The 15,033-nt window shown below is 39.4% G+C and overlaps 1 protein-coding gene across 11 annotated transcripts in view; it reads left to right on the top strand.

Moving 5' to 3' along the window:
* The window catches only part of LOC137478706 (cytosolic carboxypeptidase 6-like), an 886,432-nt gene that overhangs the window by 220,944 nt on the left and 650,455 nt on the right, over positions 1-15,033 (top strand). The gene's annotated exons all lie outside the window — the stretch shown is intronic.

The following is a 15,033-nucleotide window of genomic DNA, read 5'->3' as shown; positions in this document are numbered from 1 at the left end:
GGTGTACAGTAAGTTATTCTCGTCAGCCTTCACAGCTGCTACTTTTTATTGGTTAATTAGTAATATATTTGATCAAGTTGGACATTATCTGGGCTTTATGAATATATCTTTCTTAAATGCTTCAACTGTCACAAATTTTCCACTCACAAGATGGAAATGGTGGTCACAAGATTGTTCTCATTGTGTGACTTCCTCTTCATATGACCAACAGAATGGATATTTGGCTTTTTGTCTAGATGATAAGGTCATATGGACAAAAGGAGTGTCTCACAGTACAGTTAGTGGATTGAGTCAGTTCCAGCTCAATAGGAACATGTAATAACATTGAAAATTAATTTAAAAAATCCATTGCATTTAGTGTTTTTGTAGCAAAAGCCATGTTAATTGTGTTTACTATTTAACTTCAGAAAAATCTTTTGGGGCATTTCAGGGCCACATTTATCAAGCATATTTTAATCATCTTTCCAAACCTTTTGCTTCTCTCACTGGGGTCTGGTATTTGCAGCTAAGTGAATTGTGTTTTAAGTTTATCTATAAATCAGATATTGCTTTCATACAAATTTTATGCCTTACTTTGGTTTCAAATTAAAGTGTAAATCTTACAAAACAATGCAAAATGGACTAATTTTTTTAAAAACATACAGGCTCCTTCACTATTTTTAAAACAGATTTCTCTTCAATTTCCCCAGAGATCTATTTATTTTTGTGTTTTATATTTTTAGAGGATGCATTTTGCTCCCATGAAAGTGAGGAATGAATAACATTGCCTGAAGCCAGGCACAGTGTAGGCAGCAGGTGCTGAGCAGCTTCCTTTTACAGGGCTACTACCACACTTTAATCCTGTTTCAAAAATTCAAGTTGTAATTTTTTTTCTTTAAAAAGATGATTATTCTATTAAGATATTTTTATTTTTTCCTAATAGTCTGCATATGAAAATATCTTGCTCTGCTTTGAAGGTGCACATTAATTCATACTGTTATCAGGGACCTTAGTGATATTGGGGTCTACTCAGTATAATTTTCTGTCTTGATGTTAATAGGATTTATGCATGTGTTTGCCAAGTGGGAAAACATATATATTATTTTTGGATATATGTGCTCTATCAGGGCTGTCTTCCATTTGGATTATGCCTTTCACAGTTACCTCTGTATCTGTTTCCATGGCATTCTAGTGCAACCTGTAAACAAAATTTTCTCTTTCTCTGTTTGCTGAAATAGGATTTACCAGTACTTGCAGCTGCTGTTGCAGCACACAGGTGGCTGTGGTCCTTGAACACGAGCAGGGCAATATCCAGCTGCATTGATTGGATCCTGTTTGATGTTTTGTATGTATTAGTCTTGTAAGCAATACTGGATCTTACAATGCTGCAAAAGTGCTGAGCTCTACACGAGGGGAGGAAGGTGTGCAAGGAAACTATTGGAACTCTCTACCTCATATTATGGGTGGAGAGTTTATGTAGGGTTTATGTCAGCATAGCAGTTTAGTGGACACAATGTAATTAAATTAGAAAATGATATATTAACTACAAAAAGCTAAAGAAACTCTAAAGGCTTTTAAATCCAGTTAAAAGGAAGATTACCAGTAGCCATGGGCTACAAATACTCTGTAGCTCAGACTTCATCTCTGAATTCCTCTAAATGAAATATTTGGGGAATTAATTTTATTGTGCCTGCCTGTGGAGGCATTTGTTCTGTACCAAAATTCACCCAACTTCCTCTGGCCACACTGATAGGCATAACTCTGTGTCACACATAACTATTCCACTCCCTTTTTTAGATAATCAGTTTTGACTTTTAGATGATAAAGAGCCTGTTTTCCTTTTTGCATTTGAGATATATAGGTACATTATCCTTCTTAATAACAGATGTTCAAGCCCAAGTTATGGCTTTTTGATTTAAATGAAAACTCCTCCTATATTCAGGCTAGAATTTTACTGTATTGCTCACAAACCCCTGCATATCAAAAGTAGATTGGCCTCCAGAGACTGTGAATTTTAATATTTGTTTTGACTGTGGTTATGCAAACATGGCTCCGAGCTTTGCAACACTTTGTGAGTTTGATTCTTGACTCTGGAAGAAATTGCTGCCAAGTGCTCTTGAAGTAGAGAGTGTGTCAAACAGAGATCAACGTTTTTGACCTGTATTCTCTTGCCCTGTGGGGTAAGATCTTTAAATGCAGACAGCATCAAGGTTCAGCTCAGTGTTACTGATGTAAATGGAGTATATCACTGTCATCAAAGCACTCTATGTGGACACAGATGTTCTGGTGTTGACATATTCTTCTCTTTTGAAGCAAGGCCAAACATTTCCAGTAATGAGCTACTGGAAAAGAGGAAGCAGTAGGGATATCCTTGAGGGATAAGGAAAAATATAGGTTTCACTGTAAAGAAAAAGATTTCTTTAAAAAAAAAAATTAAAGCCTGGAAAAAAATTCTGATTAAAATGATATATATGTTTTCCCCACATGTGGTCATGGACATTAAATAGTCAGGGATTCTATCAGTTGTATCAAATTGCATTGCATTGAAGCACTGATCACATATAGAAATACAGCAATGTGTCACACCTTGTGACATCAGTTGCTTTCCAGAGCAGAACAGACAAGATAAAACTCAAGAATTTTTTACAAACCAAGGAAATGGGCCATGTCACTTTAACATTTTTCTTAAAATTAACTGTTTTTTTCAGCTATACCGCACCAAGATTTTAGAGAATTGGAGGGTATTTTAAAATCAAAAATTACTATATATAAATTTTTAATATAAAACCTCAGTATCATAGAGACCTGTCCTGATTTGCCTGTGTCTGTTTTTCCTGTTTAGTGGATATGAATAATTTGAAGGGAGATGGATTTCAGGAAATTGAATTTTTTCTGTGTTTATGGACTTTATACTGTAATCCTATTTTTCTTTGCTGCTTGATTTAAGTACAACATTATTTTGTTGCAGTTTCTTAATCATGATTTCACACTAAGAGCTCTGTCTTTAGAAGTAAAGGTAGGAAAAAAGCCTGCCATGTGGACACAGCAGTGGAAGACCATCTAAGTACATATACTGTACTAATTTATTGATTGCACAAAGTTTTACAAGTTTCTCAAAGTTAAATAGAAGAGTGAATTGTTCGAGAGGCAGCAGATTTTGCAAATGATGAAGTGAGCAAATATTCCCTTTGGGCAGAGAACAGCTATAACTCTTGATTATTCAGTGTGAGCATTGCCTCATTGGGGACATTAGTTTTTCAAATTGTGCTAATCTTTTAAAAGTAACAACTGGCCACTCATCACCTTAGGTATTTCAGCAAGATCATGTGCAAAACTCTAATTAGTATTTATAGAACAGCAACTCCTCCCAGTAGAATAGTAGCAGTAGCTGGCAAATATCTGGTTGACACCTGTTAAGTCTTTAGACATCCATTGTATTTTATTCTGCATTTCAAATGAGCAGAGAGCAGTAGGTGAAGTCCCCATAATTAAGGGATAAAGGATAATAAATAACATGGCTCTTGAGTGGATGAACACAAGGTTAAATGCTGTTCTGCAGTTTTGATGCTGTATTTCAGGAACTGTTTGTAAGTAATAATGCTAGCTAAAATATTATTGAGCCTTCAGCATAAGGAGGATTTATGTCTAGATCTAAATGTGTTTTGTTTACAATGTCAGATTCCAAACTGCTTCTTGGCAAAGCAGTTGCTTTCTTCCCTGTCTTTTATCTCACTCAGCAGTGATGGCTTTTAACCGGGTAGCTCCCTTCCCCATCAAGCACTCTGCTACCTCTGCTGCTAAAACATCCGCTGCTAAATGCTTACAACACATTGCTTCTGAACTGTTTTTCTTTTCCAGCAAACCTGGAAGCACAGAAAAACTTCTGGGTAATTAATTCAAATTTGAATCTGTATGTATCTTGGTAAATATTGTCATGATGAGGAATTTTGGTAGACATCAAGAAAAGCAATGTAAGTTTTATGAACAATACTCCCATATGTTCCATTCATCAGAAGGGGACAAGTCTGAGAAAATCTGAATTTTGAATAGCTAAAATGTGTTGCTTCTTGCCAAGTTTCTTTAACATTTGTGTCTACAATGCAGTGTTACAATCACTACCATGTCTACCAGGCTGCATTATACATTCTGAGACTTTCAGCAGCATTTTTAGTATGTATTTATATATCTTTAGCCATAAGATAAGCTGTTTGTGAAATGAGCTGTCATTTGTGGTGAAACAGTTTGAGAATAAAACACTAAATATATATATAGCTTGCTAATCTGAAAGACTAAATTTGCTTACTATAAAATATGTAGCAGGCTGGGGCTAATGATAACATCACCTGAATTTAGGTGAAGAAGATGAACAAGCTGTTACCTGATTCCTTCCTTGGCCTATTTTACAACTTTGGCTACTCTTGGAGGTTTGTTCTTTTGCCAGCTCTGTAATGTCATGTGTGCTTGCTCCTGCTTTCCTGAGGGATGTGGTGAGAATGCTTTTGAAGGTTCAGGAATGTGTCCCGTGGCACAGGGGGATGTTGATGCAGTCCCTGCCAGGCGCAGCTCCAGCTCCTCAGAGCTGCCCCCTCCCTCATCCTGGTGCAGTTCTGCACAGGAGCACCAGGATGGGAATGGGCCCAGGGTAAAACCAAACTTTAAAGGAAGAGAAAGGAAACTTAATCTTGGCTGGGGTCATCGCAGAGATCCAAAATCAGCTGTACAGCTCCAACCACAGGAGCAGTAAGGGAGTTGGGAATAAGTAGCTGAAGCAGGGACAAGGGAATGGGGGTAGCAGCTCCCACAAAAATGGCTTGAGAATTGCCTGTGGAACCACAGCCTTCATTTCAATAACTTGTAGCATTTTATTTGGAGAAAATAGGGAGAAAGGCATTTCAGTATCGACCTTTTGAAATCCCACATTGAGTGAAAAGCAGTTTTGTTTGGTCTTAGTGCAGCTCTTTGGAAGAAAATAGGATCTTTTTAGACAGGTTTCAGGTTGGCATGTATATGAAAGTGAAATAACTGCCAGTCCCTGGGTAAATTAATGTTTGTGTGCATCTTTCAAAATAACAAAAGAAACAGTTCTAAGCAGTCTACAAACCTATAAAAGAAACACACTCCCTTCCTCTTTCCCAGCTCAGCAGAGGTGGTTATTCCTGGAAGTAGAGAGGAGATTCCATATCACAGCTTTTGTGGAAATGCAGGAGAGATTATATTCTGCTGAAACAATGTATGAGACCAATCCCAAAATTAATATGTTTATTGTGTAGATTAAATGGGATTTGTGTCAAGAAAGTAAGTTACATTTTATTGGACGGATACTTCACTGCAAATTTAAGATGGAATTATATTGGAGAAAACTAATAACAAAGAAATTAATATAAAGAAAGGCAAATGAGTTTTAGGATTCAAAGAGAAAATGATGAAGTTCCAAAGGCTGCTATGCCATCTTGAAAAACCCTAGCTGTTTTATATGCATGTGTGTGTTTCCTCATCATTTATCTAACTGATCTCCTATAAATCAATTTCTTTAGATTACATCAGAGTCAAAAGGCCCCAGCCAGGATCAAGACTTATTGTGCTTAGTGCTGTGGAACCATATAAACAGACAAAGTCCTTTTCTAAAGTTGTGAAAATTTTATGATTGATTTCAGTAAGAGCAAAGTTAGGCCAATACTGAGCACTTCTGAAAATTCCATCCTTAAAGATTTATTCCAAGCAGTAACTGTTTAAAAAATGACATACTGCTTACATAAGAGTCTAAATATTTGATGGTTATAGTATTTACATCTAAAACACCAGAGGCTATGTGCTTTAATACCTCAATCTGTTTCCCATATACTCTGTCAACATGAGTTCCCTGCATTGATTGAGGGCACTCTGTGATCCCTAAGGTTGTATTCATGAAAGGTTACCCTTGGTACTACTTTATTCATGAAAGGTTTGAAGCACATAGGAAACAAATGGGTTTGTTCCTGTTAGGTGCATTTTTGTCACCTATAAATACTTAATTACTGGGGTTCTGATGAGAAATTCAAAAAATCTTAAAAGCATACAGTTGTGTGAAAAGAGCTCCCCATCACTGGTGCAAACCACAATGAAATTTGCAGTTGGGAGATTTTGTGGCAGTTTAAAACAACTGAATTGTAGGTTTTTCCCACTACAGTCCATGGTATTGAGTTTAATAGCTGCAAAATATGACCAGAGCTGTGCATTATATCCCATCCTGAAACAGGTCATTCTCTCTCCTCAGGTGATGGGCATTTGGTGGAACTGATTGCATGAAAAGTGTTCACAGAACTGGGTCCCTAACCTTGGCAGGTTTAACAAAAAGTACATAAAATTGAAGCTTTTTTTCCCCCTGAAATGAGTCTGTAAGTTAGATAAATATGGGCAGCACTGAGCTCAAAGTAGAGTCAAACTACCAAGAGGACATTGCAGCATTTCATTGCAATTTTATACTTTGGACTAATGGAGTGAAGCAGAATGAAAATCACCTCTGTTAAGAATGGCATTTATCAGCTGTAAGTACTTAGTAGTAAGAGCTCTACACAGACAAAGCTGAGTGTCACCAAGAAATGTACTTGAAAATCAGACTGTTAACACAAGACTACACAAATAAGAGCCAAAAACTGTAATCAGAAAATGTAACATCTCTTTAAGAATCTTTTAATGGTCTGAAGAGTCTTAGACAAGTTGAATTTAACAAGATGTAATAACCTATGACATAATATAATTGAGAATGCACCAGGACACAGCACAGTCAGGTTAAATTTTGGCTTTCCTTCACTTAGCCTTGCAACTTTAAAGATCTTTCAACACGGGATTTTAAAAATACATAGTCCTGTTTAAATTTACATATGACATAAAAGCATAGAATGTGCAATACATCAGAAATACAATTCTAAGCAAAGTTAGGATTGAAACATCCAGCCTAATATTTTTAAATGTTTGTTCGAATCATTAACAACAAAGTTTTTTATTCATTTGCTGTGAAGAAACAATGTTGAGTGCAGTGGAAAAGGTGTGAACTTCTGATAAATGTGAGACCGTTATCAGGTGCTTGCCTTATATTCGAGGTGCCATGGTAAAAGTCAAAGCAATGAGTTCAATTTCTCTTTTAATAGAAAATAAAATAGAAGACAAAAACATTTTGCTGTACTGTGGAAATTGAGAACTGTAGAGAAAATAAGCAGTAAATAAGTATGGCAAGTGATAATGCAGTATCAGAACATTAAAATAATAGGTGCTGTATATTGAACTTGGACTCATGGGATTCAACAGTTGTGTACAAACCCAAAAGATAAAAACCTGGTTTTTATGCTGTGATTACTAGGGATAAGTTATGAATTAACTTCTGTATGATATGGCACAGGTTTGAGAGAATTAAAATTTAATGATAATACAATAGGGATAAGATCTTTCCTCTATCTCTAGATGCTGAGGCAGTGGTTAAAGTTTGTTTTTAAAACTGCTTCAAGTAGGATTATTGAATTCCAGCTTGAAAGTGAAACTTCGTCTTCCTGCTTCACTATATTAAGCATCTCTGAGATTGAAAACCTAGCAAGAGCTCTCCTAGTGTGATTAGAACGTATCCAATATTTTTTGGCAGCAAATACTAATTCCAATCATTCTGTCTAGTACTGCTCAGGCAGCACGAGGATAACTGGCTGTCAGATGTTTTGGGTAATGGAAAGGTGAGGCTCCAGGCTCTCAGTGGAAAGCTGGCAGCTTTGCTGACAGCTCCCTGCCTCTGGAAAATCAGAGTGCTGGTGGGGAGGGCATGGGCTGCGCTGGTTCTTGGCTGGAACAGCATCCCTTTGGAAACCACGGATCTTTGGTAGAGGTCTGAACAACACAGTGCCTTCATTACCACCCTCAGGTTTCCTTGCAGGTTTCCCTGCCTTCTGCCGAGCAGCTCTGAGTGGGATGCGGGTCTGGTTTATCTTTATGGGCTCCCATCTTTATTGGGCAGCTGGTCTGGGGCATTTCCCGGTGCCTGTGGTGGCATTCCCAGGTTGGACATGGCCACAGCATGGCCGTGCAGGTGGGTGGGGGCAGAGCAGGTGGGACATGCAGGTGGGTGATGGGTGGGCACTGCAGGTGGGTGGCAGGAGAGCAGTGCAGGTGGAACATGTGGGTGGGTGATGGGTGGGCACTGCAGGTGGGTGGGGGCAGAGCAGTGCAGGTGGAACATGTGGGTGGGTGATGGGTGGGCACTGCAGGTGGGTGGGGGCAGAGCAGGTGGGACATGTGGGTGGGTGATGGGTGGGCGCTGCAGGTGGGTGGGGGCAGAGCAGTGCAGGTGGAACATGTGGGTGGGTGATGGGTGGGCACTGCAGGTGGGTGGGGGCAGAGCAGGTGGGACATGGGGGTGGGTGATGGGTGGGCACTGCAGGTGGGTGGCAGGTGAGCAGTGCAGGTGGGACATGTGGGTGGGTGATGGGTGGGCGCTGCAGGTGGGTGGGGGCAGAGCAGGTGGGACATGCAGGTGGGTGATGGGTGGGCGCTGCAGGTGGGTGGGGGCAGAGCAGGTGGGACATGCAGGTGGGTGATGGGTGGGCACTGCAGGTGGGTGGCAGGAGAGCAGTGCAGGTGGGACATGCAGGTGGGTGATGGGTGGGCGCTGCAGGTGGGTGGGGGCAGAGCAGGTGGGACATGCAGGTGGGTGATGGGTGGGCACTGCAGGTGGGTGGCAGAAGAGCAGAGCAGGTGGGACATGTGGGTGGGTGATGGGTGGGCACTGCAGGTGGGTGGCAGAAGAGCAGAGCAGGTGGGACATGTGGGTGGGTGATGGGTGGGCACTGCAGGTGGGTGGCAGGAGATCAGTGCAGGTGGAACATGTTGGTGGGTGATGGGTGGGCACTGCAGGTGGGTGGCAGAAGAGCAGAGCAGGTGGGACATGCAGGTGGGTGATGGGTGGGCACTGCAGGTGGGTGGGGGCAGAGCAGGTGGGACATGTGGGTGGGTGATGGGTGGGCACTGCAGGTGGGTGGCAGAAGAGCAGAGCAGGTGGGACATGTGGGTGGGTGATGGGTGGGCACTGCAGGTGGGTGGCAGGAGATCAGTGCAGGTGGAACATGTTGGTGGGTGATGGGTGGGCACTGCAGGTGGGTGGCAGGAGAGCAGTGCAGGTGCCCACCCTCAGGGTGAACCCATCCCCAGCTGCAGGTGGTTCAAAGCAGCCCCTCGGGGCAGCCTGGGGCACTGAGGCAGGAGGGCAGCCTCCTACGTCCCAGCCAGGGAGGGATTCTGTAGCTCCTACACCGCAGCAACATGTGAGTCCCTACCTGATTTTGTCTTTTAACCATGATGGGTGTGTGGGAACAGTTAAAATGTTGACAAAGAACTCAAAAAGTGTGTATTTTTGCTGGACTGCTTTGTTGGAAAAAAGTGCCCCGCATGTGCCCAGGCTGTGCCCTGCCCTGGGGGCACCTCCTTAGGGGCTGCATTGTGCCCTTTTCTAGGCTTATTCTCTGTTTTTTCCCCATTCTGTGCTCTTGCACAGACACTGCCAAGCCCCAGGAGAGGTTGAGATCCCCGGTGAGAGGATGTGGGACGTGCTGGCACACCCTGTCCCGTCAGAGGTACCTGTCGGTGTGTGAGCGAGGTGTGTGTGGCCAAAGGAACGGTGTCACGAGAGGCACAGTAATGAGTAGAAAGTGTCCCCTCAGCAGCTTGAGGACTAGACTTTTATTAAGGTTTGGTTGTTAATTTATTAGGGACTTGTACCAGCTAACTGGACTTGTAGTAAATTGTCATGAAATGGTAAAATTAGTAACTTCCCTAATAGAGAATTGCTCTTGAGTTTGAGAAAGAAAATGGTGTTTCTGTTTGCTTTTTGTTTGAAAGCATCACTGTTTTTTAAGCCTTTCTGAGGTGCTGCTGTAAAAAATACTGAATTCATTCTGTGGAGAATTCTTTTGGAATTTTTATTGGAAATATGTGATACCATTTACAAAATTTATAGGCAGGGACATTTCAGCTCAAGATAAAGAGATTCAACTTAAAAGGATAGTTTTGCCATTGAAAGAAATTGAGGAATATCCAAGTTAAAATAACTTACTGTGCCTTTTAAGATGTGATATAATCCTCTCCTACTATTTTCCTAGTGGAGTTAAAAAACACCAGTACCTCATGGCTTCACAATCAGAAGTGATATAATAATTTAGCTTTGATAAGAAAAAGAATTTTTTCTTTCTATCTCCTATGGTACTAGATACTTTAATGTTCTTATGGTTGTTTTTTCAAATGTCATTCAGTCAATGAAGGGGAGGCATGTAGCATGTGTATTTTTCTGTGTAGGTTTTATTAAACATAATTCCCTGGGCTCTCCTGAGGGACTGTCTCTATCCTGGGGGTACTGGTGGAAAGGATTGTGATGCCAATCCTTCCCAGGAAGTGTTTGGCTTGTTTCAACTCTGTGAACTTGAGGAATGACTCAGCTAGGGGAAAAGTGCTGCTGCATGTGCAGTCGGAAGGGCTTTACCTTCAAGAGCAGCTTCTGTAGCTAAAAGCAAAGTAAGTCAAGTTAAGTAGGGAAGGAAACACATTCAGATTCACTGAGTGTTAACCCCTGCAGGGAAAAAGCTGATTCTTACTTTGAAAGGAGGAAAAAAAAGGACAAATACTGTGTGTGTACCTGGTGAAATGAAGGGGAATTGATTTAGGTGGGAATGATGGATATAAATAGAATTTTCTGTATAAGTTAAAAAACAAAAAAAACCAAAAAACCCTGTGCTGTATGTCACACTCTTCAAGATGACATGTTCATGTTAACTGCTACATTCCTGCCTGAAATTTGGGGTTTTTAAAACCAGAAAATTATTTACAATCGGAGAATGTTCACGTGGAGGAAATTTCCACAAGAGTAGAAATCTCCAAGCTGATGTGAGGTACCTGTAAATCAGAAGTTAACATTTGTGATCTATGTGGCTGCAGTCTTTGACAAGAATCTCAGAGTACAGGGAAGTGAACAGAGCATTCTGGAATTGTCATTTCTAATACTCATCAACTTGTTTCTGTCTGCTGTGAAAGTACAGAAGCCAATAACCTAGATGAATCATAAATGTCTGCGGTGGGTGTGTTGGTATTTTCGTATGAGGATGCTCCTTCAGTTTGTTTCCCTTTCCTTTTCTTTTGGCAAAGAATTCCAAGGACCTGGGCTTTACAAACATATCTGGGTAGAGGAAGTGAAGGAGTGGATACAAATGGCAAGAAAATAGTAGCCTGGAGTAAAAGGAGTGACTGTGCCTGGGGCCTCTGGATACTAAGATTAAAAAAGGAAATAAATTACATGTTGACTGCATGTTCTTCTATATAGAAAAGAAACAGCCAACTTAACCATAAATAAGGATGGAAAACTGTATTTTAGTTCTTAGCAGCTGCTGCACAACAGAACAGAGTGTTTGTGTTCACAGTACTGCCACTGTGTGGTTTCCCCTGAAATTCTGCAGGTAAGGAAAGCTCTTCTCTAGCAAATTATCAAGACACTCAAAGCAGCACGTAGGTGTGGGAAGGAGAGTGATGGCAGTGAAAATGGCATGGTGCATTTCCAAAGGTTTGCTTTTTTAGTTTTGGTTTTGAGTTCAGTTTGCCTTCCTTTAAGGAGGGATTTCATGCTTGAAAAGTTTCTGCCCTCCAAATATAGGTTTTAAACACAAGCTGACATTTCAATACCCTAATATTTACAGTTGAAACTGAAGGTTTCCTTTTGTTCTTTGTTTCAAAGGTTGGTACACAATTTTAGGTCCAAACCAAACTTGTTATTAGAGTTTCTTTTGAAGGTTTTAGTTATTGGAAAGTACACTGCAATGAAATAAAGATATCCACTGACAGAATCTCGTGCTAACATAAATAAAGGCTGTTTGTAGCTTTAATTGAACATGTAATTAATAAACGCTATCTCTCTTAAGCCACCAAAAATGCGAATTAATGTTTAGAAAACCTTCTGGTAAGTGAAGCTGAGATACTTTCTAACAGATGCAGAACATTTACAAGTATCACTAATATGATCTGCCTGACAGCATAAGCCACATGCATGAGAGCTTAATGATCACTAATGCCTCAATAAAAGCTATTTATTGGAGTATATCTTTTAAGATATACCTTTAAGTACAGATACTTGATATTTTGAGTTCCAGTTTCAAAATATTCTTCTGTACTCATTTCTTATGTTGGTATCCTACATTTTTGCATTGGGAGGGGATTATAAACACTTTAAAATATAAAAAAACACTCTGTCCCTAAGTGACGTAATACAGGTTTTGTGGTCAAGCTTAAAAAAAAATATAATTTATGTCAATTTTATTTAAATGTAGATACATAAAAATATATCTTGTTACTATTCTAGTGGTAAATGAGACTTGAATCTGGACAGTTTTTGAACACTACTAATTGTTTACCTTCACTTTGTGCAAGATTCTGCTGGATGTCTTCCATCTTAGTTTCAAATGAAACAGTTGTAGTTTTAAAATGCTGGTCAATTACTCTTTTTTTCCTATCCTTAGGACTGCAACATTATAAATTGTCTCTTCATTTTTCCTGTTATATCTAAATGCGACTACATGTGCTAGAAACAGAAAATCTGGAAGCTAATCATGAACTGCAGTGTCTCTGAGATTGTTTGACCTCTCCTCCCCTCCTCCTGTTTAATACTGGATTTCCTTGAATGTGAGATGTGAACTTCAGAAAGCTGTGCCCTGGAAACAAGTGTGTTACAGTTCTGCAAATCCAGTCTGGTTCAGAAGCTGGCCATGGACTCAGTTACACCATAGTAACAATAAAATAATTGTGAAACTTTTTTTTTTTTTTTTTTTGCAAAGGTGCAAAGTTTTTATTGAGTAAGGATGGCATCTGTAAGAAATAGGGAATGGAAAAAACCCATGGTTCTTTAAATGATGGCACCAGACGTGGACTGCACAACAGAGCTGATCCTGCTCCCCAGCCCAGTAGCTGAGCTGCCTTGGATGTGGGTAGAGATGAAAACAATTGACTTGGACAGATAAAATGAAAGTCAGCTGAGGTGGAAGGAGAACTTTAAATGTAACTCGTAGTGACTTGATAGGTTTGGAAGAGTTAGGGTGATTCTGGTTAAATGTTTGGGGTTATAGAGTGTGATGCTGACTTTGGAAACTCAGCCAGCAAAAGCAAAGTGGTTGTAATGTTTTGCTGTTTTCTGCTCAGAGTCCCGTCCCAAGGTAGAATATCAAACTAGTATTTATTATCACATTTTACAGGAGGAGAGATAAAGGCTAAAGATAATAGATTTTTTTTTTCAAGGTCATTGTAAGGAGCAGCTTAGGTGCAACCTCAAAATTTTTTCATTTTATTTGTTTCTCAGTTCAGTGATCTGCAAGCAATAAAAATCTAGTACCAAATTTACTACATTATACTGTTACATTATTACCATAAAATTTCATGCCATACATAGATGGCTGTAAGCAGGTCCAACTTGGGTTCTGGGGCTTACTTATTTTGGTTTTTTTTCTGGAAATTTATTTGTTTAAAATCCTTGGGAAAGCTTGAAAGTTTCCAGGATTTCAGACTTCAGAAAATGGTTTGCTCTTTTTTCAGAAGCATAGTACTGATACTAGCAAATTTATCACACTTTATTAGTTAAAAAGGAATATTTATACTCATTTATTATAATCTGAGAGCTAGAATTTCCCTCTCACAATATTTACATGCAAGTTATCTCTTGCTAGATTACTGAAAAAGAAATCACCCTTCATCACCTCAGAATACTTGCAATTTCTTTTTTTTTTAATGTTTCAAAGCTGTCTAAAAATACATCCAGACACTCCAAGCTAAGCAACACAAAGGCTTCCCATAAGTTCCAGAACAATTAAACTCTGTGCTCCCCTCTAAATAAACCATGTGCTGGGTCAGGAGAGGCAGCCTCTTTAGCCCCACTGTTTGCAAAATGTTCTGCTGGAGCCCTGCACAGGTTTGAAGTTTTTCTCAGGTCTAACTGCCAAAAAAAAAAAACCCAAAAAAAACCAAAAACCTGCACATGGTTTTAAATTTAGCTTTCAGAAGTTTTTCCAACTAAGTTTGAACTGCTGAAATGAAGGTTCATAACACAAAGGTTGCCATACCCTTTGTGCAAATGGTGCCCTTATAATGTGGCATATTAAATATTTAACATAGTTTGCAGCAGATAAAAAGCAATTTTGTTTAATTTTTCCTAAATATTAATGCTATCAGGCATCTTAATCCTTTCATTATAACAAAAATTTGTTCAAGCTCATTCTTATTAAACATTTTCTAATTTATAATGATATGGATGTTTTTCTTCTGATCCTAATAATTAAGGCCAAAATGCCATTGTAAAGAAAAAAATGTGAGAGCTGGGAGGGGGAATCTTCACTGGTATATTGGGAAGAATTGCAGGCTAGAAAAATAGCTTTATTTTACCCAAGGATACCAAAGACAATGCCTATCTCTCAAGTAATCCAGCTCAAAGTTTTGGGTCAGTTGCCAAGAAATGAAATGGAATACCTGCAAAACACTCAGTGAAATGACCTGGAAAATAATGTATAAAGAGGTTGCCAGTCACTTCTGAGTGAGGACCATTCTTCCATCTCTATCTCTGAACTGCAGGAAAAGAAATAAAAATTTGTGAATTGGAATTAGTTTCAAATCAACTTTTCTCTGCATCCCAGAACAAAAATGTAGTCAGCAATTATTTATAATGCTAATTAAAGACCTGTTCTAACAGGGTTACTGGAGGCTGAAAGCCCTTGATACGACAGCAAATGATTTCCATAACCACCCACTGGCATTCAAAGACAGTGTAAATGTAGGGAAAGGGTAGGAACAATGAGAAAGAAACAACTGTAAGGAAATATTGTTTAGAAATTGAATATATTTAGGTGATTTTATACTTACTCTAAGCAGTGTGATGTGGCTTCACTAACTGCAGTAAAACTACAGCTGAAAAAAAAGGGGGACTGTGGCACATTTCTGTAGTGGGTCCAATATCTCTGGGTTGTTTTAAAAAGATGTTATGTTTATACTTATTTTTCTTCTTTCTCCCATCTAATTCTCATT

Source organism: Anomalospiza imberbis, chromosome 9, assembly GCF_031753505.1.
Source record: "Anomalospiza imberbis isolate Cuckoo-Finch-1a 21T00152 chromosome 9, ASM3175350v1, whole genome shotgun sequence".
In the NCBI taxonomy this organism is placed as follows: Eukaryota; Metazoa; Chordata; class Aves; order Passeriformes; family Viduidae; genus Anomalospiza; species Anomalospiza imberbis.
The sequence above is the reverse complement of the archived record's forward strand: the minus strand, read 5'-3'. Positions and strand labels throughout refer to the sequence as shown.